This window comes from Leptopilina heterotoma, unplaced genomic scaffold (genome assembly GCF_015476425.1).
Source record: "Leptopilina heterotoma isolate Lh14 unplaced genomic scaffold, ASM1547642v1 Lhet_68, whole genome shotgun sequence".
In the NCBI taxonomy this organism is placed as follows: domain Eukaryota; kingdom Metazoa; phylum Arthropoda; class Insecta; order Hymenoptera; family Figitidae; genus Leptopilina; species Leptopilina heterotoma.
The window spans coordinates 662,137-683,260 of record NW_025111157.1 but is presented as its reverse complement, the minus strand read 5'-3'; the positions used below and the strand labels follow the sequence as shown (position 1 = coordinate 683,260).

The 21,124-nt window shown below is 20.6% G+C and overlaps 1 long non-coding RNA gene across 1 annotated transcript; it reads left to right on the top strand.

The window, feature by feature from the left end:
• Positions 1-788: 788 nt before the first annotated feature.
• LOC122510296 lies at positions 789-9,835 on the top strand. The gene is made up of 3 exons (XR_006302429.1): positions 789-842; positions 991-1,044; positions 9,671-9,835. It is a non-coding gene; the product is annotated as an uncharacterized LOC122510296 (long non-coding RNA).
• The last annotated feature ends 11,289 nt before the right edge of the window (positions 9,836-21,124 follow it).

The following is a 21,124-nucleotide window of genomic DNA, read 5'->3' as shown; positions in this document are numbered from 1 at the left end:
AAAATATTACGTTTTGTTAATGAATTCTTTTTTTTATAATAATTTGGAATTTATTACCTGTAAGCATAATTTATTGGATATTGTTGAAAATAGAGAAAAATAATTAATTAATTTCATGGGCGAGTGAAAATTTTGATGATATTAAAATGTTGAGTTTAATACATGAGGATAATAAAAATGTTAATTAACAATGTTTTACAGTTTTTTTTAGTTAGATGTTAATGTATTAAAATTAATTATTTCATTTAATGCTTTTTTTAAAATTTTTTACCGTAGAAGTTTTTTTCCATTTATTTTATTTTTAGGTTTTTTAATATTTTTACTTCGTTTATATTTTTATCTATTTTATTAAAATTCTTATTGAAATCATATAAAGTAATAAATAGCTAAAATTAATTAAAAAAAGAAACTTTAGAATTTTTTAGTATTTGGAAATATTTATGAAAAAAACAAAACAGGGCTAAAAATCTGAAAGTCATAAATTGTAAATTCATTTATTTGAGTGGCAAATTTTTACTGTGAAAGAAAGTCGTAAAAAAATTTAAAGTTTCTAAAACTGGCAACGAATGCAATTTGGAAAAATAACAGAAAATTGATTCTTTAATTTGCTGGGTTATAAGTATATTTTTTAATAAATAAAGTTTAGACATTGAAACAAAAAATTTCATCATGTGTGATCATTGCGCGTAAGTCTTGACAGTTTACTTTAATAATAATAATTTTTATATATATTATTATATATATAGTATTCTGGTGACTAATTATTAATTGTAATAATTAATTTTTAGAAAAGTTGCCAGTCAAAAGGATTATTCCGGTCATGTGACGTGCAAATGCGAACAGTAAGAAATATTTCTTAAAACTGATAAATTTAACAATTGATTTAATTAATTAGTAAATTAATTAAATTAATTTATTGCAAAATATGTCAGAAAAAATCATTAATTGAATGTTTAAAACGAATAAAATATTTGTATTATTTCGTTGCAGTCCGGAAAAGAAAATAGAGGAAAGAAGGGTTGCTGGAGGATGTTGCGGAAGAAAGTAGGACTATGAATTTTCTTTTTTATTGCAAATGAAGTTTTTTTTCTATTTAGTGCTTTTTGTAACTGTTTTTTATTTTCTTTTCAACTTTGCTATTTTTTGCAAATTTAGTTTGAATTTTTATTTCCTTTCTCCATTTTTTCCTTTCTATTTTCTATTTATTTATAATTAAATTAAATTACTCGGACGTTAAAGATTTGATTATTATTATTATTTCTTTTAAATGAGTGTAATTAATTTTTAAAAAATCAAAATTCACAAAGAAAGTTATTTATATGAAAAAATTTTTCAAATTCAGTTTCAATTTTATTTATTTATTTAGTTTAGATTCTTTCCAGTGATAGACTTTTTGATATACTCGAAATAAAATACAAATATTTCTTTCGTAAATAATTATTTTTGCATATTTTTAATATTTTATTGAAATATTTATTATTATAATTTTGTTAATAAATAAAAGATAAATGCTAAATCACGATTTTTTATTTTGCTTAAAATTTTAATGGAATTTAATGATAATTAGATTTTATTGAATTTCATTAGACAAATTTATTAGAATTTTATTTTATTGGTTATTTTTTCTATTACTTTTTATAGTTAAATGAGAAATACAAAATGTGAAAATATGACTTATGACAATTTAAATTTTACTAGTTTCAACAATGTATATTGAGTATATATTGAGGGAAAAAATCGTTTAAGAGTTATTGTCAATGAATTATTATACGAGCGATAAATTTCTGATTTTCAGGAAACATCGTCGCGTTTCTTCGGGAAATGAGAATCGGTTGGGTGATCATATGAGATACAATATATAATAGTCGATTTAAACATTTCAAAATATTTTCTCATATAAGAATGCCACACATATTTCTCATATATAAAAAAGAATTTTTTAAACTCATTTCTTCTATTTTCATAAATTAATAATTTATGAAATTAAATTAAAAATTAATATAAAAACATCTCTTATCGAATTTACAAGAATTTATTTGATGCAATAAAAAATTATTTGTTAGAAATGAAAATAATTTGATACAAATTTTTTTTATTTAATAAGAGACAAGTAATCGTTTATTTGAATAAATTTAATTTTTTTTTTCAGTAAGATATTTTTTGACAAAATATATTTATAATTTTTTATTTAAAAAAATTTTTCCATAAGGTCACTTTTATTTTTACGTAAGAATTTGATTTGAAATAACTTTCGGTATTTTCCTTTGTTTTCGATTTTGTTTCTCAATTTAAATTTCATTTGAATATAAAATTCCTTTGATTGCAAATGAGTTTTTTTTCGCCCGAAAATTTTATTTGTCTGAATTTCCCTTTTGCACACAAATTTCCGGTTTCGTTTTCGTTACAAAATTTATATTTAAATGCGTATTTTTCTTTAATTTGAATTTTTATTTATTTTACATTTTTATATTATTTTTTGATTCTTAAAAAAAATTTGATTCAAATAATCAATTACTTTTTCTACACCCAGAAAAAAATTTTATTTAAACCAAATATAATTTATTTAATTTTGAAGCAAATATAATTTAATTGACTGAAATGAAAATTATTTGATGTAGATAAATATTTATCTACCGGGAATTTAATTTGAACGGGGAAAATGGGGAATAAGCCAGGAATTTTATGCCAAACTGGGAATTTTTTCACCAAATTAAAAAAAGTTTTATTATTTTAATTTGTTTTTAAAAAATCGCTTTTTATTTCAATTTTTATAGATATTTATACAATAAAAAAAAATTCAATTTTGGAGAAATTACAAATAATTGCAGAAATTCAAGAATTTTCAAAAAAAAAAAAAAAAAAAATAGAATTCTTCTTATAAAATTGAACTATGTTCAAAATTTGAAAAAAATTCTCGGAAATATCCCCATTATCTTTATAAATATCAAAATTCTTCTCCAAAGTTCAATTATTTTCAATTATTATAAATGTCAAAAATAGTAGGTATTGTCCTCATTTCAATTATTTTCAAAAAATTTTCTAATTTCAATTATTTTCAAAAATTGTTCTAGTTTAAATTATTTTCAATATCTAGGTACTATTTTAATAAAATTTCCTATAAGGAATTCAAATATTAAAAAAAAAAATTTTTAAATTGTATGCAAACATTTAATTATTTTCATAAATAATAAAAATTTCACAGGAATTCAATTATTCAAGTTATTCAATTATTATAAAATATGAAGAAATCGATCACTCCGAGTCTTCGACTCGGAGCAATTCTTTTTTTTCGATTTCTTCATATTTTATAATAATTGAATAACTTGAATAATTGAATTCCTGTGAAATTTTTATTATTTATGAAAATAATTAAATGTTTGCATACAATTTAAAAATTTTTTTTTTTAATATTTGAATTCCTTATAGGAAATTTTAATTAATTAATTAATTAAATAAATTTAATTAATTCTTAATTCCTGTGGAAAATCCTGTTCCAAAATAAGATTAAAAATCGAAATTGTGCAAAGATTTTTCTTCTTTTTCTAAAACAACATAATAATTTTGTTTAAAAAATTGTGATTCATAAACAAAAAGAATGCAAAATAAATAAATTTTCTATTTCTTAATCACAGTTGTTTAACAATTTTCTAATTTTGTTTAGAACTAAAAAACAAAAATCTGCATAATTTCAATTTGACAAAACATAATATTTAACAAAATTTTATAGTGAAAAATCAGTCACTGATTCAAATATAGTATGTAAATAAATTTTTAAAAAATTATCGAATTAATACAAATTTTTTGAAATTCAACTGAAAATAATTAAGTTAGAGAATTTCATTTAAAAATTTTTAACAAATCGAATTTTTAAAGTAGGTATTTTAATTCAGAATTGATAAATAATTGAATTTTATAAGCAAAATTCTTCAGATTTACTAAATTCGTTTGAATATTATTTTGAAAAATAATTCTTCATAAGAATTCAATTATTTTCAAAAATTTCCATAAAATTTTAAAAAACAATTCAATTATTTTCAAAATTATAATGAAATTCTTCGCAGAAATTAAATTATGATTAAATTTTTTTTTAATTTCTCCTTAAAATTTCAATTATTTCTGTAAATAATTAAATTGTTCTCCACAATTCAATTATTTTCAAAGTAATAAAATTCTTCAGATTTACTAAATTCTATTGAATAATATTATTTTTAAAAAAATTTTACAGAAGAATTCAATTATTTTCATAAATGTCCGTAAAATTCTAAAAAAAACAATTCAATTATTTTCAAAAGTAATGAAATTCTTCGCAGACATTCAATTATGTTTAAAATTTTTTTTAAATTCTCAAAATTTCAATTATTTTTATAAATAATTAAATTGTTCTCCACAATTCAATTATTTTCAAAAGTAATAAAATTCTTCGCAGAAATTCAATTATGTTTAAATTTTTTTTTAAATTCTCCTCAAAATTTCAATTATTTTTATAAATAATTAAATTGTTCTCCACAATTCAATTATTTTCGAAAATTTTAATAAAATTCAACGCAAACATTTAATTATTTTCATAAATAATAATAATTTGGAAGGATTTAATTACTTTTATAGATAGTAAAATTCTTTGCAGAAATTCAATTAGTATTAATCCGTTTTAGTAAAATTGAATTAATCAAATTTTCAATTATAATATGAACAGAAAAGATTATTTTATAAAATTAAAAAAATTCTTTATTTAACTGAATTATTTTTCAAATTTTTAATTAATATTATTAAAAAAACATTATTTTCGAAAAATTTAAAGAAACTCGTCAAAAGAATTTAATTATTCATAAAAACTCTAATAAAATTTTTTTAAGCTATTTGTAAATTTATTTAGGTTCGAAATCAAATAAATTTAAATTTGATGAGAAAAAAAACCCGGGAAAAAATTAGAACAAGTCCGGGAATTTTGTTGAACGAAAATAGTAGACACCCTGTATTTGATACAAATATTTATTAGATAATAGACAATAGTTTATTTGAATCAAATAAATTTTTTCTTCAGTGTATATTTGAATTTGAAAAAAACGAATTTTTATAATTCGTACACTGAAAAAAAAATTATTTGATTCAAATAACCGATTAATTGACTATTATCAATTAAATATTTAATTGAATCAAATAATATTTATTGGAGTCAATTAAATGGTTCAATTCATATTTGCTTCAAATACTGAAATTATTGGTTCAAATACCATTTAATTGACTCCAATAAATATTATTTGATTCAAGTAAATATTTAATTGATAATAGTCAATTAATCGGTTATTTGAATCAAATAAATTTTTTTTCAGTGCAATTTATAAAAGTCGTAATTTATCATTTTGAGAGAATTCTCGCTTTCAATTTTTTTTTTTGTGGAAAAGTTGAGCACGATTTTAGATCTCTTCTATGCTTGGAAAATGAAGTGAATTCGTTGCCATATATATAGATAGATATAAATGTAATCCAAGGCGTATTATTATGCATATGAGCATGTATCAATGACATTCTTGATGGATGGCACCTATCTTCCATATTTAGGTAGAGTGTATATGCATTTGGTAATTTCTCTTGCCTATTACCTTGTCCTGAATTGCTATGACAATACTCCCCATTTCCTGAAAGAGGTTGGCGCACTTGTGTGGCTTCTACTATCCTTGTTATCACTCCTTTTAGTGGAGTTTTACATCATGAAAAGAGCCCCCTTGAAATACACTCAATTTTATAAAATATTCGAATCAAGTGGAAAAAAGAAAGAATTGAAAGGAGAAAAAAGGAGAAAAAAATTATCGAGAAACGATCTTCTAATTAAATTATAGTGCGAGAGAAATTAAATTAATTAGCCGTTAATTTCTTTCCTCGTTTTGTATAATATAATTTTTTACGTGAATTGCTAAGAATTATTGGAAACATTAAAAGGAGAGTAGAAATACAGAAAAGATGAAATATACTCGCGGCAATATTTTAATGAGTTGGAAAAACTTTTTTTTAACTCTTTTTTTGTAATTTGAACTTTGTGGGTGAAATTCTTTTTTTTTAACTTTGTCTCATTCTTTGTTGCTAATAAAAAATTTATTTTCCGTACAATCTGGATTTATAATGGTGTAAAAAAATTGAAATTAGTTAATTTAATTTTATTAAAATTCGTCCCTTTTTTATTTTTTCATTTTGTTTTTTATTCAATATAATTTATTTAATTTAATTTTTTTTATTAATTTAAATTAATTTAATTTAATTTATTTTTTATTAATTTAAATTAATTTAATTTATTTTTTATTCATTTAAATTTATTTAATTTTATTTATTTTTTATTCATTTAAATTTATTTAATTTTATTTATTTTCTATTTATTTTGGAATGATTAGAAATTTTTATCAATTTATTTTGAGAAAAAATTTAGAAATGAAGTTTATAATAACGGAGAAGTTAGATTATTATTTCAAACATATGTACTTGATAAACCCTTCTGGCGAAATTGTAACCCAACGATTTATAATATAATTTTGGCCTTGGAACCACCGCAGGGAAATTTTGCGTGTCGCGTAAAATCGTCTATCAATTATGAAATCTTTAGCTGAAATTTCAAACATTTGAGATTTTTTTGATAAGACACAAGAAAAAACAACAATTATGATTTCAATTTTTTTTTTCAAGAATAATGAGTCGTATAATTTATTCGAATTTCGTGAAGTATTTCTTAAAATAGAAACATTAAAAATAATACTCATAATAATAAATACAAAAGAAAAATACCGTGGGTAATAAATACAAAGAATGCAATAATAATTATAAAAAATACAATAACAATTATAAAGAATACATTATAATAATCGTAAGTTTCCTTTCCGTTAGCAAATTATCTGCATTCATTTGTTTGTTTTGAAAATTTAATTTTGTGGGTTAAGTATTGGCATTTTTTATATATTTTTTAATGTCAAACTTTTTAATGTAGAAAATACTTTACTTATTAAATTGTCTCGAATCTTTGATAAAAAATCTAAAATTATCGAAAATTATCAAAAATTCAAAAATCCGAATTTCTTAAAATTTAACATTCTTTCCTCTCTTTTATGGGATTTAGCTTCATTATTTTTGTGCTTTTAAAAAATACTTTACTTATTAAATTGTCTCGACTCTTTGGTAAAAAATCTAAAATTATCAAAAATTCGAAAAATTCAATAATCCGATTTTCTTGAAATTCAACATTTTTTCCTCTCTTTTATGGGATTTAGCTTCATTATTTTTGTGCTTTTGGAAAATACTTTACTTATTAAATTGTCTCGACTCTTTGGTAAAAAATCTAAAATTATCGAAAATTATCAAAAATTCAAAAATCCGTTTGTGTTAAAATTCAACATTTTTTCCTCTCTTTTATGGGATTTAGCTTCATTATTTTTGTGCTTTTAAAAAATACTTTACTTATTAAATTGTCTCGACTCTTTGGTAAAAAATCTAAAATTATCAAAAATTCGAAAAATTCAATAATCCGATTTTCTTGAAATTCAACATTTTTTCCTCTCTTTTATGGGATTTAGCTTCATTATTTTTGTGCTTTTGGAAAATACTTTACTTATTAAATTGTCTCGACTCTTTGGTAAAAAATCTAAAATTATCGAAAATTATCAAAAATTCAAAAATCCGTTTGTGTTAAAATTCAACATTTTTTCCTCTCTTTTATGGGATTTAGCTTCATTATTTTTGTGCTTTTGGAAAATACTTTACTTATTAAATTGTCTCGACTCTTTGGTAAAAAATCTAAAATTATCTAAAATTCGAAAAAATTCAAAAATCCGATTTTCTTAAAATTCAACATTTTTTCCTCTCTTTTATGGGATTTAGCTTCATTATTTTTGTGCTTTTGGAAAATACTTTACTTATTTAATAGTCTCGACTCTTTGGTAAAAAATCTAAAATTATCTAAAATTCGAAAAAATTCAAAAATCCGATTTTCTTAAAATTCAACATTTTTTCCTCTCTTTTATGGGATTTAGCTTCATTATTTTTGTGCTTTTGGAAAATACTTTACTTATTAAATTGTCTCGACTCTTTGGTAAAAAATCTAAAATTATCAAAAATTCGAAAAATTTCAAAAATCCGTTTTTCTTAAAATTCAACATTTTTTCCTCTCTTTTATGGGATTTAGCTTCATTATTTTTGTGCTTTTGGAAAATACTTTACTTATTTAATAGTCTCGACACTTTGGTAAAAAATCTAAAATTATCGAAAATTATCAAAAATTCAAAAATCCGTTTGTGTTAAAATTCAACATTTTTTCCTCTCTTTTATGGGATTTAGCTTCATTATTTTTGTGCTTTTGGAAAATACTTTACTTATTTAATAGTCTCGACACTATGGTAAAAAATCTAAAATTATCAAAAATTCGAAAAATTCAATAATCCGATTTTCTTAAAATTCAACATTTTTTCCTCTCTTTTATGGGATTTAGCTTCATTATTTTTGTGCTTTTGGAAAATTCTTTACTTATTAAATTGTCTCGACTCTTTGGTAAAAAATCTAAAATTATCAAAAATTCGAAAAATTTCAAAAATCCGTTTTTCTTAAAATTCAACATTTTTTCCTCTCTTTTATGGGATTTAGCTTCATTATTTTTGTGCTTTTGGAAAATACTTTACTTATTTAATTGTCTCGACTCTTTGGAAAAAAATAAAAAATTATTAAAAATTATCAAAAATCCGAAAAATCGAATTGCTTAAAATTCAACATTTTTTTTTGTCTTTTATGCCATTTAGCTTTATTATTATTTGAAATTTTATTCAAGAGAAAAAATGGAAAACTGAAAAAATTTAGAATTTTTTAAAAATTACAGGCCTTTTTCATGATTTCCCTGATTTCCAGAAGCGTTTTAAAAATTCCATACCATTTCCATGATTTCCAGATTCTGTAGGAACCCTGCTTTTGTCTGACTTTCTTCTAAATTATCGAATTCAGTGATTTCTGGGGTGAATTTGGTTAAGTTGTAAAATGATTACATAATTTCTATTTGAATTCGTTTTTTTTGAATGTAGAAAATCTGATGTTAATTTAATTCTTTTTTCGTTATGCACGGCAAAAAAAATTTAGCTGGATGAACTACAGAGTTCACTTTAGTAGCGAAATTATTTAGTGCTTCAATTAATAATTTCGTTATTCTAGAGAAACTTATCGCTATTTCAAGTAAAACTTTTTTCAGTGTGTAATAATTATTATTTCTTTAAAAAGTATTTAATTTAAAATGGCTTTATAAAATAAGCAATGCAAAAGATGACCCAGATACTAATTGTAATTGTTCTAGCCATAGTTTAAGTCTAGTAATGTAAATTTTATTTAAATTGAGACAATTGAGTGAAATTATTTGAATTTTAGTTAGTTAAATCTCTTTGTTAGGTTATAATAATTATTTCTTTAAAATTTTTTAAATTGTTTAAAATAAGCAGCCCCATACAACATTCCCCATACAACATTTAGTTTGGCTAGTACAATAATAATTATAAAAAATGCAACAATAATTATTAAGAAATAAAATTGAAAATTATTAAAAAATAATCAAAATATAAACAATAAATGAATAGAAATAATAATTTAATACTATTTTAGTTTTAGAATTTTTTTATTAGTAAAAATAAAAAAATAAAATGTGTAATTATTTTTTTAGAGTAAAAGAATCATCGGCTAGTGGTAACTGTCCACCGGCGTGTTGTAAGAATGAAAGAGGCTTAACCGATTCGAAGAAAGAATCCAAAGGAGCATGCTGTAGAGATAGGAAATGAAAAAAATCGAAAAATATAAACCTCATTTATTGACGTTTTGATTTTTTTACGCTACGACTGGTGATAACAATTGCTCTGATAAAATAAAATCTGACCGTTCATATTTTACGACTTTTTTATTCTGTATTTTTTATATTAAAAAAAAAATTGATACACATACAGTATTTCATGAAAATAAAAAAATGATTTTAATTCTGTATAATATGATTTGCATAAAAGGAGGAGGGGCTTTTTTGAGAGGGGGGCGAGGAATAAAAAATTGATAGAGAACTAAAATTTCGATTTGGATATTTTCTATATTAGTTTTTTATTTATAAATTTCGAAAATAAATTTTCCTATTATAAAAAAATATAGTTTTTTTAAAAGAGTGAAATGATTTAAATAAATAATAAGAAATAAAATAAATAAAAGTAAAAAAATACTAAAATAAAATAAATAATAAATAATATTAAATAATTCTACACCCAGAGAAGTTTTATTAAAATTAATTATTAATTATTAAATATATTAAATTAATTATTTTTCAAATAAAGTTTATTTGGTACAAAAAAATTTGATTTGGTTCAAATAAAGTTTATTTGAACTAAATAAAATTTATTTAAACCAAATCAAGTTTATTAAAATCAAAGAAAGTTTATTATTTATTTGAACCAAAAAAAGTTTATTTGAATCGAATAAAGTTTATTTGGTTCAATAAATAAAGTTTTCTTGAATCAAATAAAGTTTATTTGGACTAAATAAAGTTTATTTAAACCTAATAAAGTTTATTAGAATTAAATAAATTTATTCGGACAAAAAAAAGTGAATTTGTACAAAAAAAAGTTTATTTAAACCAAATAAAGTTTTTTTTGGTTTAAATAATTTAATAGGCTTTGATTCAGTTATAATTTTTTTCTGGGTGCATTAATAAAAGGAATCGAAATGTTGTTGCAAAACCCATCTGTAAAAAACTTGTGTCAATATTCACTAAGAATTCTGAAAAGATTAGTTTTTAAGTATTTTTATACTCTGGTTGTGAAAAGTTATATACCATTATGAAAAAGTTTCATGAAATACGCATATAAAGATTAAAATTATTAGTTTCTTGACTGCAGTCATAAACTCAGCAATGGAGTTATTCTTCTACATTATCCATATATATCCTCAGTTTTCTTCAGTTAAAGTCTTTATTGCTACTTATTACGCATGACTTAGAGAAGAGCTTCACCCCAAAATGAAAAAAGTTTCTATTCAAAACTATAAAATAATCGTTTAATTATTTTTATTTCATTACATTTGATTCAATGCATAGATTACAAAAAATATTTAATTTAACTCGAGGCAATTTTTTCCGACTTTAAATATTTATTACAATTATTAATTAACCAGCAACAATTCGTGCAAATTTTTAATTAAAATTTTTTTTTATAAAAATAAAATATAAAATGGAATATATAGTTTTAATATTATTATAATTAGAATAATCATATATTCTGACATATGGAATTCAGGGAAAAGTCAGGAATTTTTATTAAAATTAATGAAAAAAATTAAATTTTTGGAATTCATAAGAAAATTCTGAATTTTTGTGTTTTTTTTTGTTTGACTCATAAAATATAAATTTACCACGAATTCTAAAACAAAACCTTCAATTTTTTCAATTTCTGACAAAAATTTCTTTTTAAATAACTTAAATCTTGAACAACTTTCATAATTAAAATAAATTAATAAATTATTTAATAAATAATTTTACTTCAATATTTCAAAATTAATTCAATTTTAAAAGAGTTGCGTTTATAATTTTCATAAATAAATCAGTTTCAAATGGTTTCAATTTTAAATTTTATAAAATTTCAATAATGAATGAAATTAATTAGAAATTTTAATGAACTTAGATTTTTGAAAAATTTTAATGATTCAAAATCTAAAATTAGTTAAATTTGTCAATATATATTTAATTAGTTATTTAGAATAATGGATTTATAGAAGAATTTTAGTTAAAAACAATAAAAAAATTGGATTTTGAAGAAGTTACAAATTATTGCAGAAATTCAATTATTTTTAAATGCAATAAAATTCTTATCACAAAATTCAATTATGTTCAAAATTTACAAAAAAATCTCGACAAAATCCCAATTATTATCTTTATAAATAAAAAAATCCTTCTTCAAAATTCAATTATTTTCAAAATTTTTAATAAAATTTTTGTCAAAATTTCAATTATTTTCCAAATTTTTCCTCATTTCAATGATTTTCAATATCTACTATTTTAATAAAATTATCCAAAAGAATTCAATTATTTAAAAACAATTTTAATAAAATTGTACGCAAACATTTAATTATTATTTTCATAAATAGTACAAATTTTACAGGAATTCAGATATTTACAAATTTTTTATAAATTTTTACGCAATAATTCAATTATTTTCAGAAACAATAAAACTCATCGCAGAATTTCAATTATTTTTAATACAAGTCAATTTTTGATCAAACTTCTTGAAAAATGTAAATATTCAAAAATTTTTTATTAAAATTCTTAAAAAGAATACAATTATTTAAAAATTTGTTGATAAAATTCTTTATAAGAATTAAATTTTAAGAAACATTCAATTATTCAATAAACAATTTACTTTTGCATTAAAAAAATTGAATAAAATTTAATTAATTTTATAAAACATGACTGAGTGACAAAATCATTATTTTATTATTATAAGTATATTGTTACTGAAATTTCTTCAAAATCATTTTCATCATTTCAATTCAATTATTATTTTTTACAATTTTCAAATATAATTCCTCTTTAAATCAATTACTTCAATTATTATTCACTTAAACTTTTTCAAAATAATTAATTCAAGAGAATTTTTAGTTTAAAGTACGAAAAATAATAATTGAATACTACGAGAATTCAATTATTTAAATACAAAAATAAATAATTTATTCAATAATTAAATGTTTCTTAAAATTTAATTTTTAGGAAGAATTTTATTAACAACTTTTGAAAAAATTTAATTTCTTTTAAGGAATTTAATTAAAATTTTACTAAAATTCATTATATATTCAAGAATTTCATAACAATTTTTGAAAATAATTGAAAACTTTCTAAACAATTCTTTTTTAACTTTTAAAAATAATTGAATTCATGCGAAGAATTTTATTAAATTTTCTTTAAATAATTGAAATTTTTCCAAGAATTTAATTAAAATTTTTGACAATAATAAAATTCTTGAGAAGAATTTCGCTATCTATTTATAAAGATTATTTAATTCTTGACGAGAATTTTTAAAAAATTTTGAAAATACATAATTTAATTTTTGCAAAGTATTTATTATTACTTTTCAAAAGAATTGAATTCTTGTGATGAATTTTGATATTTATTAAAATAATTGAATTTTGGAAAAGAATTTTATTAAAATTCCTTAAAATAATTGATTTTTTGAGAAAATTTTTTTAGTTTCGTTTTCAAATAAATTTTGTAACTGACAAATTGAATTTATAAACATTTTTTTCTTTATTTTTAAAAAAACTTTGAATTTTATTAAAACAATTGTACTAATTAAAAAAAAGAATTAATCCAATTTATTTCCTTATGAATATATAATGTTTTTCTTTCCAAAATAAAAAGAATGAGTTTGTAAACAATATTGTTATTGAGAAATAAAAATTATTTTCCTACTTCTTAATAAAAATTTGTTAACAATTAACAATTTTCTAGTATTTTTTATAAATAAAAAGGAGAATAATTTGTATAATAATTTAGACCAGTCAAACAAAATTTGTTATAGAAAAATGAATTAAAGAATATGAAGAATAATATAGTTAATTAATAATTAATTTATTTATTAATTACACTGAAAAAAAATTTATTTGATTCAAATAATTACTTATCTATTATCAAATATTTACTATTGATTCAAATAATTTTTATTTGATACTTTTAAACCAACAGTGAATGTTTAAGAAAAAAAAATTACTTTAAGATAAAAGTTTGTCTGACTAAAAATTCTTTTTTCGAACTTTGTTATCCTAGTGGAAAATTTATGAATTCAGGTTAGATAAATAAGATGAAAATTTACCATAAAAAAATATCGAAAATCTTGATCGTTTTCTTTTTTAGAATCAAAAGGAAAATTCAAAGATGAAGATTCAATCGTCGATTAGTACCTAGAAAACTACACTGTCCTCAATACTTGGAATGTCCCTAAAAAATAATAAATTTTCCCTGTGGGCTGCAGTTGACATTATTACAAGTACCAGAAAAGCTTTTCCCGCGAATACAGTTGATTTATATCGACAAATGAAATTGGATGTAGACATTCTAAATTGTCCGATTTTCCGCTTGACACACTTCTTTTGCAGTAGAAAAAAAAGAATATTTAATGGAAATCGCACTTCATTCTCGTAACTTTAATATCGATACTTGGTAAATTTTTGCAAATCCTCGAATTTGTCCATTTTTTGTAAATTCTTCAGAAAAAAAAAATTTAACAGTAGTATTTTCTCTCTGCAAATCGATATGAATTTAAAATACTTCTGAATTTATTACTATCAATTTTTTTTTGTCTAGTCACTAAACGTCAGTTACTTTATAAACCAAAGTATTTTTATTTTTACTCCAGGAAGAAAAAAAATCCCCACTCGTAGGGAATCGAACTCCGGACCCTAGTGGTGCGAGACCAGGAGCGAAACCACGCGGCTATCTCACTCGACTAACTACAAGTTAGTCTTTTTAATTTTCTCTTCTAAAAATAACTAAAAATAAAATGATAATTGAAGTGAAAAAAGTTACTAAACATTTTCCTAACTCAATTTTTTTGGTGTTGCCAAGAAAAATGGGGAATTTTCTCTAAACACAGAATGATAATGATAATAATAAAGTTGATCGTAACGATAATGATAATAGAATAATAATTTACAAAGAAAAGACGAAGTGCATTAACGTATATTTGAAGTCAATTGATTAGCGACAAAACTTGTTTTGGCAGTCATCAAGGGATTCGAGTTAGAGGGAAGAGCTCTCTAAAGCTCGATTTCTCTTATTTTCGACTAACTATGCATGTCGTATATATATATATACATATATATATAGTTAAGGCAATGTTTCTCAGTGACATAAGCCATTATACCTTCTAGCAACGACGACTATACTTCGTTGCTCGTTTAATTGGCACCTGAGTTCCACATCACTTTACCTACTTTAATAAGTTTCAAGAGAGAAGTCTGGGATAAATTGTTCAATTTTACTTAGAGTTACCGCAGGAAAACTATGTATAACAAGGTGCAAAGAATGAGAAAAAAAATACACACACACACACTCTCATCAGAAGTGTTATTCCTTTCTAACCAAATAGGTCGCATTTGATTAAAGAAATTCTATTATTTTACTCTCCTGAATGCCAAAAATAATTTGTAATCTGAAAAAATCGCTGAATGGGAATTAGAAGAGAAATTAAATTAGTAAAATTTTGGATGACTTTTTTTCTTTAGGAATTAATATGAAAAATAGTAGTTAATTAGTAGTGAATGGTAGATAATTTCTAGTAGAAAATAATTAACGATGGAGAATAATTATCAGAAGTCAATAACTATTTTATTTGACATAAAATTCATTTAGTATAATTTATATTTGACAAAAAATTCATTTAACGTGAATTTGATTTTATAAATAAATAAATTAATTGATTTGATAATTTATTTGAGATAAAATTCTTTTGACATAAATGGCATTTTACATAAAATTTATTTGGTACAATATTTATACTTGACAAAAAATTCATTTAACGTGAATTTGATTTTACAAAAATAAAATAATTTTCATTTAACATAAATGGTATTTGACGTAAAAGTCAATTGATATAAATTTTATTTGGTTTCAATTTTTATTTGACAACAAATTTCTTTAACATAAATTTGATTTTACATAAAAACTCATTTGAGATAAATTTCATTTGGCATTTTCATTTGACATAAAATTCATTTAATACGAAATACATTTGACATAAATATTCCTAATTTACATAATTTGAGATTTATAATTCTCATTTGACATTAAATTCACTTATCATAAATTTCATTTGACATAAAAATATAGGAGTGAATTTTAAAATAAGTCAAAATTGATGTCAAATAAATTTTATGTTAAATAAAATTGATGTTAAATTCAGGGTGTCTACTAACCGGGAAATAGCCGGGAATTTAATTTGACCGGGAATAAGCCAGGAATTTTATGCCAAACCGGGAATTTTTTTAACAAATTAAAAAAAGTTTTATTATTTTAATTTGTTTTTAAAAAATCGCTTTTTATTTCAATTTTTATAGATATTTATACTGTTCTCTAAATTTTGAATTAGTTTAAAATAATTAATTTGATAATAAAATATCAGTCACTGATTCAAAAATCCTATGCAAATAAATTTTTAAAAAATTATCGAATTAATAGAAATTTTGTGAAATTCAACTGAAAATAAATAAAATAATTAAATTTGTTAAAGAATTTCATTAAAAACTTCTTAACAATTTGAATTTTCAAAGTATTTTAATTTAATAATTGATAAATAATTGAATTTTATAAAGAGTCACATTCTAATGTATACATGTTTCTTAGTGCGAAGATTAATAATTAAAATTTTTATTAGTTAATTTAAAAAAGGATGCACACTTAAAATTTTTTAATAAAATTGAATTTTCGCAAAGTTTTTTTGAAAATTCTCAAAAATAAGATTTTTGAAATTTTTCAATTCTATTGTTTCAAGATAATTGAATTTTTATAAACAAATAATTGAAAATTTTTGAAATAATTGAAATTTCTCTACATTCTATTAAAAATAATTGAATTCTTTTAAAGAATTTTATCTAAATTTTTCAAAAGTATTCAAGGGAAGTAAGTCACCGAAATTATAATTTTATTTTTAAAATTTTCTTCGCAATATATCCAATTATTTTCATAAATAGTAAAACTCATTGCAGAATTTCAATTATTTTTAATACAATTTTAATCGAATTCATCGAAAAATGTAATTATTTTTAAAAATTTTATTAAAATTCGTCGAAAGAATTCAATTATTTCTAAAAACTGTAAAAAAAATTCTTCTCAAGAAATCAATTATTACCATAAATAGCAAAATTCTTGAGATTTACTAAATTCCTTTGAATATTATTTTGATAAAAAATTCTTGAGAAGAATTCAATTATTTTCATAAATTTCCATAAATTTCTAAAAAATAATTCAATTATTTTCAAAAGTAATAAAATTCTTCGCAGAAATTTAATTATGTTTAAAATTTTTTTTAAATTCTCCTCAAAATTTCAATTATCTTTATAAATAATTAAATTGTTCTCCACAATTCAATTATTTTCAAAAATTTTAATAAAATTCTACGCAAACATTTAATTATTTTCATAAATAATAACATTCCTTGAAAGGATTCAATTAATTTTATGAATAGAAAAATTCTTTGCAGAAATTCAATTAGTATCGATACATTTTAATAAAATTGAATTAATCTAATTTTCAATTATTATAATTATGACCAGACAAGATTAATTTAAAAAAATTGAAAAAATTCTTTGTTTTGGAAAATAATTCAATTATTTTCCAAATTTTAAATTAAAATTAATAAAAAAAACATTATTTTCAAAAAATTTAATGAAACTCGTCAAAAAAATTTAATTATTTAAATAGAAATCAAATAAATTTAAATTTGATGAGAGAAAAAAGCGGGAAAAATTAGGACTAAGCCGGGAAATAACCGAGAATTTTGTTGATGGAAAATAGAAGACACCCTGATTTTATTTGACATAATTGTTATTTGACATAAAACAATTTAACACAAATGTAATTTGACATAAAATTCATTTAGTACAATATATACTTGACAAAAAATTCATTTAACGTGAATTTGATTTTACAACAATGAGATAATTTTCATTTAACATAAATGGTATTTGACATAAAAGTCAATTGATAAAAATTTCATTTGGATTTAATTTTCATTTGACAACAAATTTCTTTAACATAAATTTGAATTTACATAAAAACTCATTTGACATAAACTTCATTTGACATAATTACTCCTAATTTACATATTTTGAGATTTATCATTCTCAGTTGACATTAAATTCACTTAACATAAATTCCATTTGACATAAAAATATAGGAGCGAATTTTAAAATAAGTCAAAATTTATGTCAAATTAATTTTAGGTCATTGTCATATGAAATTTAAGTCAAATTCAATTTTTGTTAAATGAGACTTAAATCAAATTTAATTGATGTCAAATGAAATTTAATCAAATTTAATTGATGTCAAATGAAATTTAATAAAATTTAATTGATGTCAAATGAAATTTATATCATAAATGAATATCATATCAAATGACATTTATGTTAAACTACTTTTACATTAAATTAGTTTTATGTCAAATAAAATTTATTTGAACTGAAATTTATTTTATATTTTATGACATTTTATATAAATGTCGTTTATACCAAATGAATTTTATGTACAATAAAATTCACGCCAAATGATTATTTATGTGAAATGAATTTTCTGTTAAAATGTTTTGTGTCAAATAACTATTATTTCTAATAAAATTTCGGGAATATTTATATTTCCTGGAGAAAATAATGATTAGTTTCAATTAAAGAAATAATGTATTTAATTCAAACATAAATTCCGGTTCTTTTTAAATGAACATAATGAACTAAATCTCAAAACTAATTAATCTATAATTATTTTTTTTAGAGTTAATTATGTTTCTTCAGTGCAAATGTTTAAAATAAAAATACAAAATAAGAATTTTGTTTCTTTCTCAAACCAAATATAATTAAATTAAATACAAATTTTTAGTCGAAAGAAATAATTTTTAATTGTAAAATTTATAATAAATAGGTATATTTATTGTCGACAATTCTGATTTTGATTTCAATATTATAGTGAATAAATAATCGTGTCGTTAGTTCAAAAGATTTCAAATTAATTAATTTTTCTTTTCTTTAAGAAAACACAAATTTTTTTTCGGAAAAAAAATATTATTTCAAGGAAAATAAATGATAAAAGGAATGTGAATAAGATCGGCGCAATTTCACGTGAGTAGAGTTAATTAAATTGGAAAAAAATACAAAGGAATTCAATAATTAGTTCGATAATTTTGTTTTTGATTGAATAAATTCAATTTGCATATTTAATTAATGGAATTGTAGACGTATATATATATGTAGACGTATTTAGAAGAAAAATATCTGGAAGAAAAAATAATTTTTTCTCGAAATTAAGGGAAAGAATGATTAAGAAAATTTTTTACTACTTTTGAAGAAAGTTTTCGTCTACTCTCAAATATTTTAATAAATATTTTACAACTTAAAATACTGAAAATATTTTTGTATTTAAATACTGAAAATATTTTGATATTTAAATATTAAAAATATTTTATTATTTAAATACTGAAAATATTTTCAGTATTTAAAATGTTTTATTATTTAAATATAAATTATTTCAATTTTCACAAAAATCCTTCTTATTAAAAGTCAATTAATGTTCATTTTTCCAAAGGAAACAATTTTTTTTGGGAATTTTTAAATTCAAAAAAAAATTTTGTTTTTGAAAATGCCCCTTATTTATATAGTGATATTTTTCAAATATGCTTCAATGGAATTTATTGAAGCCGCTGTTTTATTCAAAGTAAAATCCAATAATTCACACAATCACTTTTTTTCTACCCCCTTCCCCCTCTCTCCATATCGCACACGTATTGTTACAGAAGCCTTGTTACAGAAAAAAAAAAAAAACCTCGAGTGTTTGAGTGAAAGGCACTGAAGAGTCGGGCTTTTGTGTATATCGTGGATTTTTATAATATGCACGGTGGTGAACGATAAACTTTGACCTTGAGCAACGATTGATGCTATTATTAATTCTTTCCGATGGTTATAGTATATGTGTATATTGCGAAAGTTAGAAATTAGTCAGGTGATTTTATCGAAAGGAAAATGAGAATAATAGTTTAAGGAGAATAATAATTTTATGGGGGAGAAGTTTACAATTTTGCGTAAAGTGTGTTTTCTTTAGAAAATAATAATAATAATAAAATTTCTTAGAAAATCGCTTTAGTAAAAAAATTTAATGTAAAATTAAATTTTAATTTTGTGACAAAACAAGTCTTGTTTTGTCACTCGTATGAGATGTCCGTGTTTTATGTTAACCTATTCGCTCGTAATTTCTTGACGTATTTTATGTTTTTTTTTTGAGACGTTCCAATAATCGAATAAAAAAGGATTTACAAAATTAATGTAAAATTATTAATTATTTTTAAATAAAATTAGCAATTTTAAAAATAATAGAACGTAAAAATTTTTAATTCAAATTTTTTTTCTATAAAAATAAAATATAAATTGGAATATATATATATATATTTAATATTATTATAACTATAATTATCATATATTCTGACAAAGAGAATTCAGGAAAAAATCAGGAATTTTTATTAAAAGTACTGAAAAAAATTAAATTTTTAGAATTCATAAGAAAATTCTGAATTTTTGTGTCTTTTTTGTTTGACTCATAAACTATAAAATTTCCACGAATTCTAAAACAAAACCTTCAATTTTTTCAATTTCTGACAAAAATTTCTTTTTAAATGACTTAAATTTTCAACAACTATCATAAAATAAATAAATTATTTAATGAATAATTTTACTTAAATATCTCAAAATTAATTCAATTTTAAAAGAGTTGTGTTTACAATTTTCATAAAATAAATGAACTTCAAACAGTTTCAATTTGAAATTTTATAAAATTTCAATATTGAATGAATTTATCACAAAATTCAATTATGTTCAAAATTTACAAAAAAATTTCAACAAAATCCCAATTATTATCTTTATAAATAAAAAAAAATCTTCAAAATTAAATTATTTTCAAAAATTTTAATAAAATTCTTGTCTAAATTTCAATTATTTTACAAATTTTTTCTCATTTTAATGATTTTTAATATCTACAATTTTAATAAAATTACCCAAAAGAATTCAATTATTTAAACAAAATTAAATAAAATTGTACGCAAAAATTTAATTATTTTCATAAATAATAAAAATTTCACAGGAATTCAAATATTTACAAATTTTTTATAAGTTTCTTCTCAATAATTCAATTATTTCCAGAAATAGTAAAATTCATGGCAGAATTTCAATTATTTTTAGTACAATTTTAATTAAATTCCTTGAAATATGTAACTATTCTAAAAATTTTTATTAAAATTCATCAAAAGAATTCAATTATTTAAAAATTTGTTACTAAAATTTTTTATAAGAATTAAATTTTAAGAACCATTCAATTATTCAGTAATTAATTTACTTTTGTATTAAA